Source organism: Jatropha curcas, chromosome 7 (genome assembly GCF_041381405.1).
Source record: "Jatropha curcas cultivar XTBG-Jc1 chromosome 7, XTBG_Jcur_1.0, whole genome shotgun sequence".
Taxonomy (NCBI): Eukaryota; Viridiplantae; Streptophyta; class Magnoliopsida; order Malpighiales; family Euphorbiaceae; genus Jatropha; species Jatropha curcas.
The window spans coordinates 4,696,560-4,712,540 of NC_143157.1; the positions used below are offsets into that span (position 1 = coordinate 4,696,560).

General features: G+C 40.7%; 1 non-coding gene and 1 pseudogene across 1 annotated transcript; one reads left to right on the top strand and one right to left on the bottom strand.

The window, feature by feature from the left end:
• Nucleotides 1–15,981, bottom strand: part of LOC149494615 (uncharacterized) — a 68,634-nt pseudogene that overhangs the window by 38,547 nt on the left and 14,106 nt on the right.
• Nucleotides 6,628–6,733, top strand: LOC149494616 (small nucleolar RNA R71). Its single transcript, XR_016321895.1, has one exon. It is a non-coding gene; the product is annotated as a small nucleolar RNA R71 (small nucleolar RNA).

Sequence of the window (15,981 nt, forward strand, 5' to 3'; positions counted from 1 at the left end):
TCTCCTATAAAAGATTTTGCACTAAATAAGGATTCTATTTCCTAAAAGGAGTCAAACTTGCCTTCAGGAGCTCTATATAAAGAGAAGAACTATTCATAGCAGAGGGGGTTCTTTGTACACTTCTTTACATAGTTCTCTCTTCTCAAAGATTTCAAGCTTCAAATAATTGTGCTAAGATTCAAGGAAGCCATCAACATAGTTGTGATACAGTTTTTATTCTAAACTTTTCATCTTGTTTCTTTCTTTATTATTGTCTTTAAATATGATGAATGATTCAAGTGTGATTGAGTTTAATTTAATTACTATGTCTAGCTAAACTTTTATACTAGGGATTTGATGTAATTTAATTCGATTCCAGCTTATAATATTAGATTTATTTTTCTTTGTTCTTGTTATAACTTATTATTGTGCTTAAGGCTTCCAGGCAGAAAAATTCCCCTGGATTGAATTATTTCAATAACATCATTCGGGAGAAGGGTTATTGATATGAATAAGGTAATAATTTACTTGAGAATAATAACTTGATGTGGAAACTATATGGTTTGACTCAAGGGGGGCTTTCATAAGTTAATAAAGTATTAAGTTGTGAATTCATAAAACAACCATAAAACCTAATGATCTGATTCATGTTTAATTTCACTATTAATATAGGTGATTAAATTGGATTAGAATAGCTAACAATAAATCGGGAGAGCTTGTTAGTAACCTTAGGGTTGTTTTCTCCTACTTGAACAATTAAACTTGATTAATGAACTAATAGAACAAGCTGGATAGAATTAAATGAAATCAAATTCCCTAGTAGCTTAATCCCCTGATTTCTTTTCACCTAAATTTTGTGTTTGATCTCTTTTACTTTGAATTTTATTTACTTTACAGCGAACTCCTTTTATCATCGTCTAAATAATAATAGGTTAACATAATTTTGGTAATTGATAAACAATCCCTGTGGATACGATACTTTCTTACTCTATACTACTTGTTGCGATTTCGTACACTTGCGAAAAACGCTGTCAGTGGCTCTAACACAATATCTCTAAGACCCACTTGTGCTAAAGCAGTCTCATCAATAAATCTGTTCAGTAGAATAGGTCGAAGAGACAATTTTGTGTACCTTTCTTGTTGATCGGATGAGGCGAATTCGAATGGAAGTGCAGGAGGTGAAGGAGGTTGAGGAGCCGTGGAAGATCGTGTAGTTGCGCAGTTTCGAGCAGCAATGGAGGATGCGGGTCTGCTACGTTTGTATCTAGGAGGCATTGTTGGAGTTGATTATGTGAAAATTTTGGGTGGAAAGTGTTTGATTTGAGAGAAAATGGAGAAGAAAAGAGAAAGTTTGGGAGAAAAGAAGTGACGGCTAGGGCGTGCGGGATGGAAAAGAGACAGTTTGAAAGCGTGCTCTTTAAATAGGGGCGCCAATTAATAAGTTGGTCTGATCGTGGCATGGCCGTGCTGATGAGCATGGCCTGGGCGTGCTCTCCTCTGACCTGCAAAACAACAAAAGTGGCGTACCTGGCACGGGCGTGCTACATAGCACGGCTTGGGCGTGCTCTTCTCTGCCTCTCTTGTTCTTTTCTCGCGCCCGCGCATATGAATATCGCGCTCGCGTCTTCTCGCGTCTTCTGGTCCAATTGCTTCTGACACTCAGATCTTCTTGTCGCGCCCGCGTGTATGAATGTCGCGCTCGCGACTTAAGCTCGGGCCCTGGGCGTGTGAATGTCGCACTCGCGACTTGGGCGTTTTCTTTGTTGAGACTTGCTTCGTAGCGCGACTTGAGCGTGCCACTTAGCACGGCTAGGGCGTGCTCTCCTCTGACCTTCAAGTGTGTTAATCTCTTTTCTATGGCACGGGCGTGCTGATGGGCACGCCTGAGGCGTGCTGGCTTCACCTCTCATGGCACGGGCGTGCCACCCAGCACGGCTAGGGCGTGCTTGGTTCTGGATTTCCACTTTTTCCTACAAAAATTCTTAACTAAACAAAAGAACACTCATGGAGAAAATTTGGGATTTTGACAAATAAAATAGGGAATAAAAATAAATAAATGGACGAAAATTTAATAAAAATAGATGGGTTGTCTCCCATGAGCACTTTTGTTTAACGTCGTTAAGTTCGACGCACTTATCTTAATTTAGGCTAAGCAAGACCAATTGTAGTCTTGGTGGGTTCAAAGGTTTCATTATAATAGCTTCTCAAACGTTGAGCATTTACCTTGAAACTTCGATTCGACTTACCATCCACTATTTCAATCGCGCCATGAGGAAAGATTTCCTTGATTGTGAATGGTCCAGACCACCTAGAGCGCAACTTACCAGGAAATAACCGAAGTCTAGAGTTATAGAGCAACACCTGCTGGCCTACCTTTAGATCCCTCATGATAATGCGCTTATCATGCCATTGTTTAGTGCGATCTTTATATATTTTAGCACTTTCATAAGCATGGAGGCGCAATTCATCCATCATGTTTAGCTGTAACAAGCGTTTTTGTCCCACTTCCTTGGCATTAAAGTTGAGAAATTGAATGGCCCAAAATGCCTTATGTTCTAATTCTACAGGAAGATGACAAGCCTTACCATACACCATGCGATATGGAGACATACCTATAGGTGTTTTGAATGCCGTTCTGTAGGCCCATAGAGCGTCGTCTAGCTTTTTGGACCAATCCTTTCTTGATTGTCCAACAGTGGTTTCGAGGATCTTTTTGATTTCTCTGTTAGTGACCTCTACTTGTCCACTTGTTTGAGGATGATATGAAGTACCTACACGATGAGTGACACCATATTTTGCAAGAAGGGAATCTAAATATTTATTGCAAAAATGCTTACCTTCGTCCGTGATTATCGCCCTGGGAGTACCATGCCTTGTAAAAATGTTTTTCTTGATGAAGCTCATCACATTTTTGGCATCGTTATTTGGAAGAGCAACAGCTTCTGCCCACTTTGACACATAATCCACTGCCACTAGAATGTATTGATTAGAGTATGATGGTGGAAAAGGTCCCATAAAGTCCAGACCCCAGACATCGAAGATTTCGACTTCAAGGATGCTGTTTAAGGGCATCTCATGTCTCTTCGAAATGTTACCTAACCTTTGACAACGATCACAAAGACGAACATAGTTATAAGCATCTTTAAAGAGATTAGGCCAATACAAACCACTTTCTAGTATACGCGCAGCTGTTTTGCTTGCTCCAAAGTGACCTCCACATTCCATTGAATGGCAGAATTTAAGGACACTTTCTATTTCAGTTTCCGGTATACATCTTCTGAAAAGCTGATCACTGCAATACTTGAACAAAAATGGCTCCTCCCAATAGTAAAATTTGATATCATGAAAAAAATTTTTCCTTTGTTGGTAAGAAAAATTGGGAGGAGGAATTTTGCAAACAAGATAATTAACTATGTCAGCGTACCAGGGGGTTTGAGCATTTGCTACTAGAAGAAGTTGCTCATGAGGAAAGCTTTCATTGATTTGTAGCTTGCTTGTATCTTCCTCCCCAATTCAAGCCTGGAAAGATGGTCAGCAACGAGGTTCTCGGTCCCCTTTTTGTCGCGAATTTCTAGGTCAAACTCTTGCAATAGAAGTACCCAACGAATGAGTCTCGGCTTTGCATCTTTCTTCTCCAGCAAGTATTTGATAGCTGAGTGATCTGTGTAAACTATTGTTTTAGCTCCAATTAGATATGCCCGGAATTTGTCAAAAGCAAAAACAATAGCCAATAATTCCTTTTTCGTAGTTGCATAGTTTAGTTGCGCATCATTCAAGGTGCGACTGGCATAATAAATAACATGCAACTTCTTGTCTTTTCTCTGTCCAAGCACAGCTCCTACAGCATGATCACTAGCATCACACATAAGCTCGAAAGGTAAAGTCCAATCTGGTGTAGTGATGATCGGGGCTGAGATTAACTCCTTCTTCAACCTGTTAAAAGCATCTAAACATTCTTTGTCAAAATCAAATGGAATATCTTTAACTAACAATTTGCAAAGAGGTTTAGTGATTTTTGAGAAATCCTTTATGAATCTCCTGTAAAACCCTGCATGCCCAAGAAAACTTCTTATGCCCTTCACTGTGTTAGGGGGAGGTAGTTTTTCAATTACCTCAATTTTTTCCTTGTCTACTTCAATCCCCTTTTGAGAGATTTTATGCCCTAGGACAATACCTTCACTAAGCATGAAGTGACATTTTTCCCAATTTAACACAAGGTTAGTATCTTCACATCGTTGCATCATTAAAGATAAATTATGAAGGCATGCATCGAAGGAAGAACCAAACACAGAAAAATCATCCATGAATATTTCAATAAATTTTTCCACCATATCAGAAAAGATGGACATCATGCACCTTTGAAAGGTTGCAGGGGCATTGCATAGCCCAAAAGGCATTCTCCTATAGGCAAAAGTGCCATAAGGACAAGTGAAAGTAGTTTTCTCTTGGTCTTCAGGGGCTATAGGTATTTGGAAGTATCCTGAATAGCCATCTAAGAAATAATAAAAAGGATATCCTGCAAGTCTTTCAAGCATTTGATCAATAAAGGGAAGGGGAAAGTGATCTTTGCGTGTTGCCTTATTTAGTTTTCTATAATCTATACACACACGCCAACCTGTGACTGTTCTTGTGGGGATTAATTCATTGTTTTCATTAGAAATAACAGTCATACCTCCCTTTTTTGGAACAACTTGGACAGGACTCACCTAATTACTGTCTGAAATTGGATAAATGATTCCGGCATCTAAGAGTTTAATAATTTCAGCCTTGACTACCTCTTTCATGTTCGGGTTCAATCGCCTTTGATGTTCGATTGAAGGTTTGTAGTCTTCTTCCATCAAGATTTTATGCATACACACACTTGGGCTTATTCCTTGTAAATCCGAAATAGACCACCCTAAAGCTTTCTTGTGCCTACGTAAAACTTGCAACAACCTTTCCTCTTGATCAAGCGTTAAGTGAGAAGAAATAATAACAGGAAAAGAGTGGTCCTCACCTAAGAATGCATGTTTTAAATGAGGTGGAAGTTGTTTCAGTTCATGCTTAGGTGATTCCTTTTCTTTTTCATTCAAGACGCTTGATTTATTAATGTTATTTTCAACATGCAAAGTGGTTTCCACACATTCATCAACAACATCAATTCTGAAACAGTCTCCATGATCCATAGGAAGTTTACAAGATTTAAGTACATCAAATACAATCTCTTCCTGTCCAACTCTTAGAGCAACTTACCCTCATAAACATCAATTAATGCTCTTGCAGTTGCAAGAAAGGGTCTTCCAAGGATTAGAGATCCTTCCCTGTCCTCATCAATGTCAAGAATAACAAAATCAACAGGAAAGATGAATGTACCTACCTTCACAAGTACGTCTTCGACAATCCCTCTAGGATATTTAATTGAACGATCTGCTAGTTGCAAAGACATCCTTGTTGGCTTGAGTTCTCCCATACCTAGCATCTTAAAAACTTCATAGGACATAAGATTGATGCTAGCACCCAAATCTGCCAAAGCTTTTTCAAAGTCAAGATTACCAATGTTACAAGGGATAGAAAAACTTCTTGGATCTTTTAACTTTGGAGGCAGTTTGTTTTGGATAATCGCACTGCACTCCTCGGTTAACATTACCGTTTCTTGATCATCAATTCTTCGTTTCTTGCTCAAGATATCTTTTAGGAATTTAGCATAGCTAGGCATTTGTGCAAGAGCTTCAGCAAAAGGAATATTGATTTGAAGCTTCTTAAACACATCCAGGAACTTGAGGAAGCTCTTGTCATCTTGTGCTTTCTTTAATCTTTGTGGAAAGGGTACAGGGGGAACATATGGTTTTACCTTTTCTTTTTCCTCCAAGTCAATGATAGTCACCTTTGTTTGTTCTTTTTCTTCTTTTTCTTTCCTTGGTGGTTCATCTATTTGTTTGCCGCTCCTCAAGGTAATAGCCTGCACTTGTTCTTTTGGATTCTTTTCAGTATTGCTGGGTAACGTACCTTGAGGTCGAGATGCCATCATGTTTGCAAATTGCCCTAGCTGAATCTCCAAATTCCTGATTGCAGCTTGCTGGATTTTATAGTTTTCTCTGGTTTCATTCATAAATTCCATGTGTGATTTAGAAAGAGCAGTGAGGAGGTCATCATGAGATTTCTTTTCAGGAGGGTGGAAACCTGGTGGTGCATTCAAGGCGTTTTGAGGATTACCATAGGATAGATTAGGATGATTCCTTAACCTGTTGTCATATGAATTTGAATAAGGGTAATTCTTTCTTCCTTGATTCATCACATAGTTCACTTGTTCCAAAGTTTGTGGATTTAAAGAGTCCATGATACATTCTCCAATTCCATGTTGTCCATTGCACCTATCACAAATTTGCATGACAGAATTTATAGGATTAGTAGTTAACATGTCCAATTTCCTTACCATGTTATCTACCTTGGCATTAAGTGCTGTAATGGCGTCTATTTCATAGACTCCTACAGTTCTTCTTCTTTCGGTATTGTTTTGGTAGTGGCTGTTGCTTGCCATTTCCTCTATCAACTCATATGCTTCATCAATACCTTTCTTTTCAAAGGACCCACCTGCAGCTGCATCTAAAGTGATTTTAATATTAGGAGATAGAGCATTATAGAAAGTTTGTACCTGTAACCACTTGGGCAAACTGTGATGCGGGCACTTTCTTAGCAAGTCCTTGAATCTTTCCCAAGCTTCATACAAGCTCTCTTGATCATGATGAGCAAACGTCATTATCTCATTGCGCAACTTGGTGGTTTTTGAGGATGGAAAGAATTTAGCTAGAAATTTTTGAGCTAATTCATCCCATGTGGTAAAACTCCCAGCGGGACATGATTGTAACCAAGATCTAGCTTTATCCCTAAGAGTAAAAGGAAAAAGCCTCAACTTGATTGCATCTTCAGAAACACCATTTTGTTTGAATGTGTCACAAATTTCCAAAAAATTGGTGATGTGAGCATTAGGATCTTCACTAGGCAAACCTCCATATTGGATCGAGGTAGAGAGCATTTGGATAAATGCAGGTTTAATCTCAAAGTTATTAGCTTCTACCCTAGGTCTAGTAATACTTGAGGTTGTCCCATTCAAATTAGGTGTGGTATAATCCCTTAAGGTACGGATCGGATGTTGAAGTGGTGGTCCAACTACGTTTTCGTTTCTGTTTTCATTTTCGTTGGCCATGTCTGCTTGTTGTTCGAGTTTTATTTCTCTTGCTTTTCTTGCAGCGTTGTACCTACGAAAGGTTCTTTCAATTTCTGGGTCAAAGACTAGAGGTTCAGTCGTCCTTGATCTTCTTTGCATAAAACACCTGGAATAATTCTTAGGAGAAAATTAAGTAAAAATAAAAAGAGTGTCTAAATTAACAACAGGGTAATTCGTATTGATATTGATATGTCAATCCCCGGCAACGGCGCCAAAAACTTGACAGCGTTTTTCGCAAGTGTACGAAATCGCAACAAGTAGTATAGAGTAAGAAAGTATCGTATCCACAGGGATTGTTTATCAATTACCAAAATTATGTTAACCTATTATTATTTAGACGACGATAAAGGAGATTTGCTGTAAGGTAAATAAAATTTAAAGTAAAAATAGAAGAGATCAAACACAAAATTCAAGTGAAAAGAAATCAGAGGATTAAGCTACTAGGGAATTTGATTTCACTTAATTCTATCCAGCTTATTCTATTAGTTCATTAATCAATTTTAATTGTTCAAGTAGGAGAACAACCCTAAAGTCACTAACAAGCTCTCCCGATTTATTGTTAGTTATTCTAATCCAGTTCAATTATTCTAATCCAGTTCAATTACCTATCTTTAATAGTGAAATTAAACATAAATCAGATTATTAGGTTTTATGGTTGTTTTGTGAGTTCACAACTTAAAAATTTATTAACTTATGAAAACCTCCCTTGAGTCAAACCATATAGCTTCCGCATCAAGTTATTATTCTCAAGTAAATTATTATCTTTTTCATATCAATAACCCTTCTCCCGAATGTAATTATTGAAATAGTACAATCCAGGGGAAAACTTCTGCCTGGAAGCCTTAAGCACAATAATAAGTTATAACAAGAACAAAGAAGAATAAATCTAATATTATAAACTGGAATCAAATTAAGTTACATCAAATCCCTAGTATAAGAGTTTAGCTAGACATAGTAATTAAATTAAACTCAATCATACTTGAATCATTCATCATAATTAAAGACAGAAAATAAAGAAAGAAACAAGATGAAGAGTTTAGAATAAAAACTGTATCACAACTATGTTGATGGCTTCCTTGAATCTTAGCACAATTATTTGAAGCTTGAAATCTTTGAGAGAGAGAGAATTATGTAGAGAAATTGCATAAAAAAACGAGCTCCTCTGCTATGAAAAGTTCTTCTCTTTATATAGAGCTCCTGAAGGCAAGTTTGACTCCTTTTAGGAAATAGAATCCTTATTTAGTGCAAAATCTTTTATAGGAGATCATGACTGTTTAGGTTCTTGATTTCTTCTTGATTAGGACTCCTTTTTCCCTAAGAATAGGTCCAGGTCTTGTTTAGTGTGTTTAGGAAACTCCCTGAAGTCGGCCCATGTGAGAAAGAGCTTGATTTGCGTATTAAATTCACGCTGGTTCCGCCTGGGCAGCACGGGCGTGCTTCATGGCACGGGCTGGGCGTGCTGTAGTCTGGAGGTCTGGCTAGTGAAGCACGGGGCGTGCTAGGTAGCACGGGCTAGTGAAGTCCTGAGGCACGGGCGTGCTGTAGAGCACAGGCAGGGTGTGCTTCTCTCTGCCTCTCAAGTTCGCGCTCGCGCATATGAAAGTCGCGCTCGCGTATTCTGCTGGCAAACTTTCTGCCTCTCAAAGGTGCTTTCTCGCGCCCGCGTATATGAATGTCGCGCTCGCGACTTCAGCTCGCGCCCGCGTATACGAATGTCGCGCTCGCGACTTTTCTTTGCAAATCTTCTGACTCTCTTTTCTAATTGTCGCGCTCGCGCTTGTGAATGTCGCGCTCGCGACTTTGGGCGTGCCACTTAGCACGGCTAGGGCGTGCTAGAAGTCAAGTGCCTTGTGATATAAAGCTCTTTTCTGCGCCAAATTCTTGTAATTTTCTCTTAGATCAAGCGGATTAAAAGTCAAGGAAGCTTTTGAACACAATTATACTAAAAGTGATTTAAAATCAAATTAAAGCAATAAAAACTTGCTAAAATTCTAATAAAAACTATATTAAAACACTATAAAATTAACACCTATCAGATTGGTTGATGTTCAGCTTGCTCTTGGGGATGATGGACCCATTGTCAACCAGGTCTTGTAGACGGTTTTTCAAAGTCCAGCATGATTCGGCTTCTTGTATGAGTCTCCTTTGAGGTGACCCAACTGGATTAAGTCTTCCACCTTAGTTGCAGTCGCAATGAGCGATTGGAACGTAGGCAAGTACTGTGTTTGAAGCTGTGACTGGTAGACAGGCAGTAAATTCTTAATTATTATGTCAACTTGTTCCTGTTCAGAGGGTCGGTTGATCATTTGAGCAGCTTTGGCTCTCCACCTCGAAAGGAACGAGGTGAAGGGCTCATTGTTCTTTTGTTTAGTGGTTTCCAGCTCCCTCCGGGTAACATCCACTTCGATATTATAATGGTACTGCATGTTGAAAGCATTGCATATGTCCTCCCAATTCTTCATTTTGGAATGATCCAAGCTTACAAACCATCTTAATGCAGCCCCAGTCAAAGATTGCTGAAACAACTGAGCAAGGAGCTCGCTGTTCAGGCCAAACGGGTTGAGGGCACCCACATACATCTTCAGGTGCGTTTTGGGGCAAGTGGTTCCGTCAAACTTGTCCATGTTAGGCATCTTGAATTTTGTAGGTAATCTTGCTTCGGGGAACAAGGACAAGAAGTCCATGTCCACCACTTCCTTGTGTGTTTTGAGGGCAGTAATAGACCTTTCCAACAATTCCAGCTTCTCTCTCATTTTTTGAGCTTCCAGCTCAGCAGCAGTTCTGGAGGGTATGTCATCCAGGTTAAGGGCAGGATTTGATGATGTCGGTGGAGCTGCAGGTCCCTGATTAGATGTGGCAGGATCCCTTCCAACAGGAGAAGCCCCATTTCCATTACCCAATTCAGCTATCAGGGCAGCCCTTTGGGCAGCCAATGCCTTATTCATTCTGGCCTCCATTCTGGCCTCGAGTTGTTCAATGAGGTTTTGGATGTCAAACAGTGATGCCATGGGTGCAATCGGGGTTGCTAGACTTGTGGGTGAGAGCTCAGTTGGTGTTTCGGGTACAGGTGGTCTTTGGAGGGGTACCTGTGAAAGGACATAGTCAAAAACGATAGACCATCCTATATAAGGTGTTTTCATAGGGTATGTGAGATAGTGTGAGGCAGGGTAATGTTGGCATGCTAGGACACCTAGGATAGGACCCAATGGGATGTGATATGTAAGGTAGAGTGCTTAGGGCTGGACACCTCGACTTTTCGAAAGGCCATAAGTTCTCAAAGAAAAATTTTTTTGGGCCTTAGGGGCCAAAATGTGAATTTTTTGGCCTCTATGGCCAAATTGGAAATTTTTGGGCCTTAGGGGCCAAAACTTGAACCTTTGGGCCTTCGTCGCCAAATTGGAAATCTTTGGGCCTCTGTGGCCGAATTGGAAATCTTTGGGCCTCTGTGGCCGAATTGGAAATTTTTAGGCCTCTGTGGCCGAATTGGGCATTTTTGGGCTTTTGGGGCCAAAATGTGAATTTTTTGGCCTTTGGGGCCAAAATGTGAATTTTTTGGCCTTTGGGGCCAAAAAGTGAATTTTTGGCCCTCGGGGGCCAAATTTGGAATTTTGGGCCTTAGGGGCCAAAATGTGAATTTTTGGGCCTCAAAATGTGAATTTTTGGGCCTCTATGGCCAAATGTGAGTTTTTGGGCTTCTGTGGCCAAATGTGAGTTTTTGGGCCTCTGTGGCCAAAATGTGAATTTTTGGGCCTTAGGGGCCAAATTGGGAGTTTTGGGGCCTTTGGGGCCAAAATGGGAATTTTTGGGCCTTAGGAGCCAAGATGTAATTTTCCAGGTCTTAGGGACCAAAATATAATTTTTCAGGTCTTAGGGACCAAAATGTGATTTTCCAGCTTTTGAAATGGAATGTTCTTTTTAATGAGATGATATGTCATGAATGCACACAACATCACGTCATACTTCGTTTAATGATATGATTCGTATCATTGGGTGCATACAGTCCTAAAGGATAGGTTCTATAGGCTATGACACAAATAGAGAATTGGCTTATAAGGGACCCTTGAACCTTGAGTATGGATATACCTAACCACATGTGAAACAAAGAGTTTCGCGTGGGTCCAACAGTACGCATACCCATGGGCCATCCCCAAAAGGATTAGGGATGGTTTGCGGTAACAGGGAGGATGCTTTGGCTGTCCGTCGACATAATCAAAGAGACCTGCCGATCAGCGCTACTTGCTATCCAGACTCAGAAGTTTGAACAGAGAGAGAAGAAATTCATTTGAAATTCATTTTTTTATGCAATGGAGAAAAAGATTCTCAATCGTGCAAATAAATCAACAAATTTAAATGTTTTAATCAAATCTGTCAATTAAGTTCAAACCTCCTCATCAAGTACTCTTAAAGAAAGAACACTTGATTCATGCTAGGGTACCCTGCAAAACAAAGCACAGTAAAATAAAACCCTAAAGAAGGGCTGGTTAGTATACACAGTTTGAGTCATTTTGAGGCTCGAAAAGCCAATTTTTCCGGACTGCAAAAAGTCCGGCCGGACCAAAGGTCATTTTGGAAATTTATCGAAAGTATGCCAATATGGTACTTAAAACGTCTGGGACGTCGCGAGGATCGCGGAACTGGTCCCGGAATTTTTTTTGGAGGTCCAAAACTCCCGAAAAAGCCTCCGAAACGTAAAACTAGAAAGTCCGCCGGCCGCGGCGGTGGCAGCAGCCGCCATTCACGGCGGCGGCAGCCGCCGGCGACAGCGGCTCTGGCCGCCGTCCCCGGCGGCCCTGCCCGCCGTGGGTTCAGTAGCCCGGCCGCCGAGCCGCCGAGCTCCGGCGGCCCAGCCACCGAGCAACGGGGCCCCAGCCGCCGGCCTCCGGCGGCCGAGCCGCTGAACCCAGCCGCCGAAACAGTCCGTTTTGGCCTATAAATACAGCCCCAAGACCCTCCGTTTTCCTTACTCAGTCTGTGTTGACGAACTCTCCTTCTCCCCCACGCTCCTTGCGATTCTTTGCTGCTTTTTTGCATTTTTTTTTATTTAACTTTATTTGCTTTCTTGCTCTGTTAATTGATCATTAAAATTAAATTAATTAATATTCCCTTAACGAGGAGCTTAACTTGGAGTTAAGAAGTGGCCGTCGATTAAATTAGGTACATAAACTAAACTCTGCCTATTTAATTATAGCACTTCATGCATGCTTCTCTTCTACCCCCAATAATTCTACAACTGCATTCATCTCATCCTTAGGCAAATAAATTGCCTCAATTAAATAAATTTAGGCTTAATGCCCGTTTAATCAATAATCGTGGTATTAAAGCCTAAATCCGACGATATCGGCTAAAAGGACCTAGTTAATCAATAACTACGGTTAATTGCCTTTATTTCGAACAGTCCGGCTTAAGTCCAATTAATCAATAATTGTGGCTAAAAAGCCTTAATCAATCACGTTTTGGCAACAAATTGCCTACAATTAAATCAACCACATTTTGGCAACAAATTGCCCGCGGTTCAATCAATTTTTGGCAAACAAATTGCCTATAGATTAGATTAACCACTTTTTAGCGATAAATCGCTTAAATCACAATTTTTGGCTGAAAGCCTTCAAACAATTGCTTTTGGCAAATAAATTGCCTTAAAATCAATCATTTTGGCGACAAACGCCCAATCAATCATTTTTGGCAATCAAATTGCCTAAATCACTCTTTTTTTGGCTAAAAGCCTTAAAATCAATCATTTTAGCGACAATCGCCTAAAATCAATCATTTTGGCAATCAAATTGCCTAAATCACTCTTTTCGGCTAAAAGCCTTAAAATCAAGCATTTTGGCGACAATCGCCTAAATAACATCAACTTTTGGCAACAATTGTCTAAATCAATCTTTTTGGCTAAAAGCTATTAAAATCAACATTTTTGGTATCAAATGCCTTAAAATCAACATTTTGGCATCAAATGCCTTAAAATCAATGTTTTTGGCATCAAATGCCTAAACAAAATGCACAAAGCATACACACACTCATGCATAAAGCATCCCCATTCAAAGCCCTTCAAAGAAGGCCTATCGAACTACGTTGACTTTGATCTTCCATTCAAACGGAAGTACGTAGGCACGTTTGGGATTTAACCCCGAGCGGCAAGTCGTAATCACTTAAAATTGGTCCAAATTACATTAATCACCCTGCAAAGCATTCATTCATGGTTAGTTCATCAGCATGACATAGTCTCGGGATCCACCTCGGGTTTGCACACCATGCCTTAACCATTGGGTAATTAATCTAGTAATTAGGTTAATTAAAATCGGAGTCAATTTAGGGTTTTTCCTAGTTTACCCTAAAATAATTAAACAAGGTGGCGACTCACACATCACGTGCATTTCTTCCTTAGTCACATGCATCACATGGCATTGATATTATTTGGGGAGGGGTTCACAGTTTGGCGACCCTGCTGGGGAATTCAATGTAATCATTTTGCATAAAGTGGACTGCAATCGCTGTGTAAACTAACCAACCTTTCTTTAGGGTTTTATGTTACTATGCTTTGTTTTGCAGGGTACCCTAGCACGAATCAAGTGTTCTTTCTTTAAGAATACTTGATGAGGAGATTTGAACCTAATTGACAAATTTGATTAAGACATTTAAATTTGTTGATTTATTTGCACGATTGAGAATCTTTTTCTCCATTGCATAAAAAATGAATTTCAAATGAATTTCTTCTCTCTCTGTTAAAACTTCTGAGTCTGGATAGCAAGTAGCGCTGATCGGCAGGTCTCTTTGATTATGTCGACGGATAGCCAAAGCATCCTCCCTGTTACTGCAAACCATCCCCAATCCTTTTGGGGATGGCCCATGGGTATGCATACTGTTGGACCCACGCGAAACTCTTTGTTTCACATGTGGTTAGGTATATCCATACTCAAGGTTCAAGGGTCCCTTATAAGCCAATTTTCTATTTGTGTCATAGCCTATAGAATCTATCCTTTAGGACTGTATGCACCCGATGATACGAATCATATCATTAAACGAAGTATGACGTGATGTTGTGCGCATTCATGACATATCATCTCATTAAAAAGAACATTCCATTTCAAAAGCTGAAAAATCACATTTTGGTCCCTGAGACCTGAAAAATTATATTTTGGTCCCTAAGACCTGGAAAATTACATCTTGGCCCCTAAGGCCCAAAAATTCCCATTTTGGCCCCAAAGGCCCCAAAACTCCCAATTTGGCCCCTAAGGCCCAAAAATTCACAATTTGGCCACAGAAGCCCAAAAACTCACATTTGGCCACAGAGGCCCAAAAATTCACATTTTGGCCATTGAGGCCCAAAAATTCACATTTTGGCCCCTAAGGCCCAAGAATTCACATTTTGGCCCCTAAGGCCCAAAATTCTAAATTTGGCCCCCGAGGCCCAAAAATTCACTTTTTGGCCCCAAAGGCCCAAAAATTCACATTTTGGCCCCAAAGGCCCAAAAATGCCCAATTCGGCCACAGAGGCCTAAAAATTTCCAATTCGACCATAGAGGCCCAAAGATTTCCAATTTGGCCACGAAGGCCCAAAGGTTCAAGTTTTGGCCCCTAAGGCCCAAAAATTTCCAATTTGGTCACAGAGGCCCAAAAATTCACATTTTGGCCCATAAGGCCCAAAAAAAATTTTTCTTTGAGAACTTATGGCCTTTCGAAAAGTCGAGGTGTCCAGCCCTAAGCACTCTACCTTACATATCACATCCCATTGGGTCCTATCCTAGGTGTCCTAGCATGCCAACATTACCCTACCTCACACTATCTCACATACCCTATGAAAACACCTTATTTAGGATAGTCTAATCGTTTTGACTATGTCCTTTCACAGGTACCCCTCCAAAGACCGCCAGTACCCGAAACACCAACTGAGCTCTCACCCACAAGTCCAACAGCCCCACCTGCATCAATGGCATCAATCTCTGAGATCCAAAACCTCATTGAACAACTGGAGGCCAGAATGGAGGCCAGAATGAATGAGGCATTGGCTGCCCAAAGGACCGCCCTGATAGCTGAATTGGGTAATGGAAATGGGGCTTCCGCTGGAGGGAGTGGACCTACTGCCTCCAATCAGGGACCTGCTGCTGAACCAACAAGCCCTGCCCTCAACCTGGATGACATGCCCTCCAGAACCACTTCTGAGCTGGAAGCTCAGAAAATGAGAGAAAAATTGGAATTGCTGGAAAGGTCAGTCACCGCCCTTAAGACACACAAGGAATTGGTGGACATGGACTCCTTGTCCTTGTTCCCCGAAGCAAGACTGCCAACCAAGTTCAAAATGCCCAACATGGATAAGTTTGATGGAACCACTTGTCCTAAAACACACCTGAAAATGTATGTGGGTGCCCTTAACCCGTTCGGACTGAACAGCGAGCTCCTTGCTCAGTTGTTTCAGCAATCTTTGACTGGTGCTGCATTAAGATGGTTTGTGAGCTTGGATCGTTCCAAAATGAAGAATTGGGAGGACATAAGCAATGCTTTCAACACGCAGTACCATTATAATATCGAAGTGGATGTTACCCGGAGGGAGCTGGAAATCACTAAACAAAAGAACAATGAGCCCTTCTCCTCGTTCCTTTCGAGGTGGAGAGCCAAAGCTGCTCAAATGATCAACCGACCCTCTGAACAGGAACAGGTTGACATAATAATCAAGAATTTACTGCCTGTCTACCAGTCACAGCTTTAAACGCAGTACTTGCCTACGTTCCAATCACTCATTGCGACTGCAACTAAGGTGGAAGACTTAATCCAGTTGGGTCAACTCAAAGAAGACTCATAAA